This window comes from Ambystoma mexicanum, chromosome 13 (genome assembly GCF_040938575.1).
Source record: "Ambystoma mexicanum isolate Mex_15411 chromosome 13, UKY_AmexF1_1, whole genome shotgun sequence".
Classification (NCBI taxonomy): domain Eukaryota; kingdom Metazoa; phylum Chordata; class Amphibia; order Caudata; family Ambystomatidae; genus Ambystoma; species Ambystoma mexicanum.
Window position 1 is genome coordinate 471,134,114 of NC_090938.1, and position 6,000 is coordinate 471,140,113.

Sequence of the window (6,000 nt, forward strand, 5' to 3'; positions counted from 1 at the left end):
ACTTTAGGATGATGAATCTTTCTCCTCCCCCAGACTACATCATACATATCTCCCAACTTCTGGTCCTATCAGCAGCCAGTGGGCTTCTTAGTGGGAGGTGAAGGGAGAGTGCTAGCCAATCCTTACCATGGTAATTATGAGAATGTTGGAATGTCATCAGGCCTATAAGAGGACATATTTGCACCAGAACCGGGCTTTTTCACTTTATTCCAGGAGATAGTCTGCTCATGGACTCTTACGAGAAACAACTAGCAGAAAGGCCTCAATCCTTGCACTGGACACTGTGACAGGGAAATCTAGAAGCTAGCTGGGGCCCCATCAGAGGAGCAGAAGGAGTCTGGGTGCAGAAGAAAACCATTGACTGAAAGCCCTTGACCAGATCTGTGCTGTCCTCAGAGGAGCCCTTCTGCTTTACCTGACCAAAGTCTCACATGTAAGTAGACCTGTCCAAAAGCCATCAATTGTGTGGGGTGCTACCTGACCTATCCCTTTCGATTAGTGGGTAGATGGGGGGTGGAACTGGATAGGCCCTTGACACATTGTATTAAATCCAATTCAAATTAATTCCACTATAGAATATCACCCTATCCATTTAAATTGCATTGTGTTGGGAACAGCCCGCCTTAAATCTTTCCATTAAATTGTGGGGAGGGGGCAAGCTGTGTAGATCCTTAGCGCATCAAATTGAAGTTAAATCAATTAATTCTCATATAGAAAATCACAGGATGAGTGTTGTTAGAATTCGATACTAACAAAGTTCATGCCCAGTGTGTTAGAGCTGGTATAGACCATAAAGGCTTGGGTGACTGTCCTTCTGAAACCCCTGACTCCTGTCCTGAAGGGGGGTATCCATAATCCCAAAATAAGTAATCCTAAACGCTACCTTTCAAGTGAATGTAGTGGGTACAAAACAAAATTTCCCTTTCATTCCCATTCATTTTAAATCAGAATGACAAAGCATTGCATCTCATCTGTATGTGTGTTGCAAAAAGAAATTTCCTCTTTGTTCCCATTTTTCTCTGACCCAAATCACAAAGCCTTGCCTTTCATTTTCATATGTGTTGCAAAAACGATGTGTCCCACTGTATTCCTTTCCCTAATATTACATTTCTAGTAACAAGCCCAAAACAATTTTTCCCATTGAATTCCCTTCCCAAACAGTGCTGTTTTAAACGATTTCTCCATTGTGCCCTCACTCCCTGCAGCTTTCCTTTCAAAGGGGTCATATTGTTTTGATTTATTTTATTGTGATTTCGTTTTTCAAAATTTGAAACACATTTATGTACTCCAGTTCATTAAAACTGTTTTACTTATCTTTCTTTTCAGTTTAAACTTCCGTCCTTTGTAAAACTGCAGATTAGTGTTCTTTTTCCGAAGTCTCGATGATGTTTGCGCACTCTTGTGTATTGTCAATTTTTTTCATCACTTCCTCTAAGAAGTTGATTCCAGCACAGGTGAGACCTATTTTCTCCCCTGTTAGAAACTTGAGCCATCATTCTTCTGCAGATTCCGTACTTTCACTATTGACATATTTCCCAAGAAACATTGTTCTTATTTCTGTCAAGACTTTACAGTCTGTCATTAGGTGATTGACTGTTTCTGTTTGGTCTTTGACACTGCACATTCTGCAATCCCTGTTGTTTGTACCCCTTTTTGCTGTTTGCCACAGTTATTCGTTTGTTTTATAGACATTTAGTTTGATTCGTAAGAGTTGGTCTCTGTGGTATTTGCTGGGGAACTGCTGTAAGTATTTTGGAGTTTCGTTCACTTTTCTGTGCTCGTTTGCTGCGTTAGTCAAGCTTTTATATTTTGATTTTTCTTCATGTGTGTTAATCCAATCAGGACGTTTTTCGTTTTTTCCTTGATACCATCTGGATTTGTCGTTAATGATTCTAATGATGAATTTAGCCACTCCACCTGTCTCATACATGTTTTTTCAATTCACTTAACAATGCTGTCCCTTTTCCCTTCCTTTCTGGTTTTATGAAAGTGTAAGGAACTGCCGCACTGTCTTCCATTATTTTCCATAATAGGTTTAGTGATTTCAATACGATCACTGACTGTGAGGATTGTAGACCCAGTTCTGTTCTTATTGCTGCTATAGATAAGTTGTTTGGCAAGTTCATAACTCTTTTCCAGAACTTGCTTTCCAGTTTGGACCAAGTTCTCAAATCCACATTAAGCATTCCTTCCCCACCATATGTGAGACAGGGTACCACTTTTTGTGGATAGAAGGTTCTTAGTGGAACCATAATAAATGTTCCATAACGAGAATGCATGATCGCCCCTTGGGGTGCTAATGCTGTTACTTTGTTCTCTAATTCGGATTGCCAGATGTTTTCCTTTTCTGCAGTGTCGTACAGGATTCCTAGGTATCTTATAGAATCTACTATTTCTAGTTCCTTTTCGTGTCAATTTCTATTGACATTTTTGCTTTCTCAATCTCTTATTCCCAATTGCTAGAATTCTTGTTTTTTCACTGTTTATTTTCAGGTCATTCTCTTCCATATATTTTGTATATTGTTCAGGCTCCTCTGTAGACCGTTCTCGGTTTGATCTGTTACTACGAGATTGTCTGCATAGACATGGGCCTTTATTTTGGTGTTTTTAAGGATTTGTTATGTCCATTTATCGTCTTTTGTCATCTCTGGTAGATCGGCCAGATATCATTTAAAGAGTGTTGCTGCCAAGGGGCAACCCTGCTTGACGCCCTTTTTGATTTTGATTTCCTTTGAAAGGTTGCCCTCCTTGTTCAGCAAGACTCTCGTTGTGGTATTTTTGTGGCAGGCCTTGATCATTTCTAACGCTTCCTATGGGCATTTCCATTTATGCAGCTTATCCCACAATTTCTCTCTATTCACACTGTCAAAAGCTTCTTTTAGATCGATGAAGGCGATGAACAGTTTGGTTTTAAATGTTATTGTTTACAGGTTTAATAATGATAATGTGAATAGGTTCAATTTGGTTCCAGTGTGTTTGGTGAAACCTGTCTGTCTTGGATCTGAGATCTTCACTTTATCTGCCCAGTTTGATAGTTTTTCTTGCAGGCCTGTTGCTAACATTTTTCCAGGGACATCTAATGAGACGATTGGCCTATAGTTAGCTGGGTTTTCTCTAGGCCCCTTTTTATATATTGGAACTATAATTCCAGATGTCCATGTTGATGGCAATTTTTTGGCGGTAATGATGTGATCATAAACTTTTTCCAGGAATCCTGCCCATTCTTCGGAATTGTGCTTTAGGATGGTGTTAGATATTCCGTCTGGCCCAGCTGCTGCCGAATCTTTTCGTTTTTTAATTTTGGTGTTTATCGCATCTGCTGTCAGATCATGCTTCCAGGTTATTTCTTTCATCGGATCTTCTTTTCCATGGTCTGTTTTGTTAGTTCCGAATACTTTTGAGAAATGTTCCATCCAACTTTTCTCTGGGAATGCGTTGTTCAACCTACTTTGTTGGTTTGAATTTATGCTATTAATAATAGCCCAGGTTTCTTTCGTTGTCTTGTCTTTCATGGCGTTAAGCATGCGTTCCCCCTGCTCTTGCTCTCTTTTTTTTAAAATCCAATTAGCCAGTCCTTATATTGTTTTTTTATGTGCCTTTTTCCTTTATTTCTTTCACTTTCTGGTAAGTCTGTAGAGCCCCTTTCCCACTTCTTTAGGTCTCTTCAAAATGTCTTTATTTTTTCTACTTCTAACTTACTGTATAAGTGTTTGGGAAGTAGTAGAGGGTGTTTCATTCCAGTCCTAATTACTCGGTACTCTGCCATTAAGGGCTCATAATCGTTGTTATTTGGGGTCTTTTCTACTTTGGTCAATATAGTTCTTTTTAAGTTGTTTGACATCCCGCTTTCTAATTCGGAGACGGTTACATCCTTGGTTGATTTCTAACCCAAGAGCAGTTGTCGTTTGTGTTCTCTTGACATTTGCTTCCCATAGTAGTTTCAAGGGTTTATGGTAAATGCTTTGGGTTTCTTGTACTTCTAACCATTGAACTTTATGCAGATGATGCCTCGACACGTATATGTAGTCTATTGTTGACACATGTATGCCGTTCGTCCAAGTCTGCCTCCCCGGCGTGTCTCCTGGAGTCTGTCCATTTAATAAATGAAGATTTCACGATTGCATTAGATTTGACCATTGTACCTCATTCAAAGAAGCCTGTTGTTGTTTTTTTCATCAGTATTAGACTTTGGTATACCGAATTGAGTCAGGCACTTGATGTTTAGATCTCCGCAAATCATTATTAATGGATTGGTCAAGCTGTTTTGTGCACTGTCTATTAGGTCTCCTATGCAATCCAAAAGAGCTGACGTTTTAATTTCGGTTGAGTTCCAGTAGATATTTATGATTAATACATCCGGCGACTCGTCCCTTGTCTGGACCACTGATTTTATACTCAACCATTTTGTGTAATGATACGGGTTCCTGCTGTTAACTATTGACAGGTTACTGTTGTTTTTAACCATCATCAGTAGGCCTGCAAAAGGTCTACTATTTGGACCTTTACCTGCTGGGTTTATTCCGATGTCGAACCCTTTGTATAATGGACACGTCTGTAACCAGGTTTCCTGGAGACAAATAATTTCCGCCTCCTTTAAGTCGTCCAGCGATTGGCTAAACAGATGTTTAAATCCTTTTGTATTCCATGTTATCAGTGCGAGGGTCCGCAGTTCGTTCCTCTTTGTGAACTATTGTTTTGTTTCCCCTGCTAGTGTTCTAGCTAGCCATGACCGGTTGTTTTCTTGTTCTTCAATTTTCCTTTCTTCCTTTTCGGTTCCTTGCTTTTGTAGGGATTTTCTTTGGTTAGTGATTGTCACTTTGATCGACGTTATACTCGTCCTTTGTTTCTCTCTTTTCTTTGTCAATACTTTTCTCTGTTTTGTCTTTAAGAGACCTTGAGTTTGCTTCCATTGTTTATTTATTTATTTTTAATGTGATACAGTTTTTTAAAAACAAAAACTTTACACATAAGTCTAAAAAGAAATTTTTTGAATTATTAAACAGCAATTTTTAAACAGCAATTCATCATTAAAATGAAGAAAAGAAAAAAACGTTTAAAATCATGTTCATATTCATTCTTATTAAAAATGTCACAGGTTATAGCCAGAAGTTAACTTTCGTGCAGTTTCATGTGATAGCATGTAAAGGCTCATTTATTATTATTATTATTTATTGATGCAAAGAGAGTAAGCTAGCCTTCAAATTTCTAGTATTCCCTTAACTGTATACCATACTCTATATAAGGCCAAATGTAGGCTAGGATTCAAAGTGTTAATACATGCTATCCAGGAGTCTTTGGACTTAATATGGTCGAGATTGTGTACGTATCTGCTATAATGTTTTATGTAAGTTATCCCAATCTAGGGCATAGTGTGAGAACGTGTCTTGCAGTTTCAGGTAAGTCTTTATTCTTACATACCCTGCAAAAACGCTCTGTTTTAGAAATGGCCCGTTCAGGGCCCAACACCGCTAGGACTGGTAGATGGTTGATGCGTAGGAGTAATAGGAAGCGTCTTCAATTAGCTGAGGGGCAAAGGTTGAGATATCCTTGTGCTCTCCTGAAGGTATATAAAACATGAGTTATAAATCCGTAACTGGGAAGACTCGCAAGATGGCTAAAATTGTCTTGCCAGTCCCAAATTTTAAGTCGTTCTGCCATTTGGGACTTTAGATTTATAAAATTGTCCTCCCAGTTAGGGATCCATTCTATCGCCTTAAATAGAGCATTCATTTCTCTCACAAAACGGGCCTGCTTATTCCTGTCGATTTCTTCTTTCACGGTTATCAAAAGGGGATTAATCGGGTTAGTATGCATCTTAATATAGACCTCGGCTCTTTTCTTCAAGACCAGAGCTTTTAGAGAGGGTAAACCTAGCTCTAATCTTAGTATCGCCATAGGTATTCCCGGTGGCAATCCCAACAGCTTTCGCCAAAAACGTCCTTCCAGTTTCTGCAGCCAGTCCAAATTAAGGGTAACTAGGGCTTCCAGTCCATAGAATAC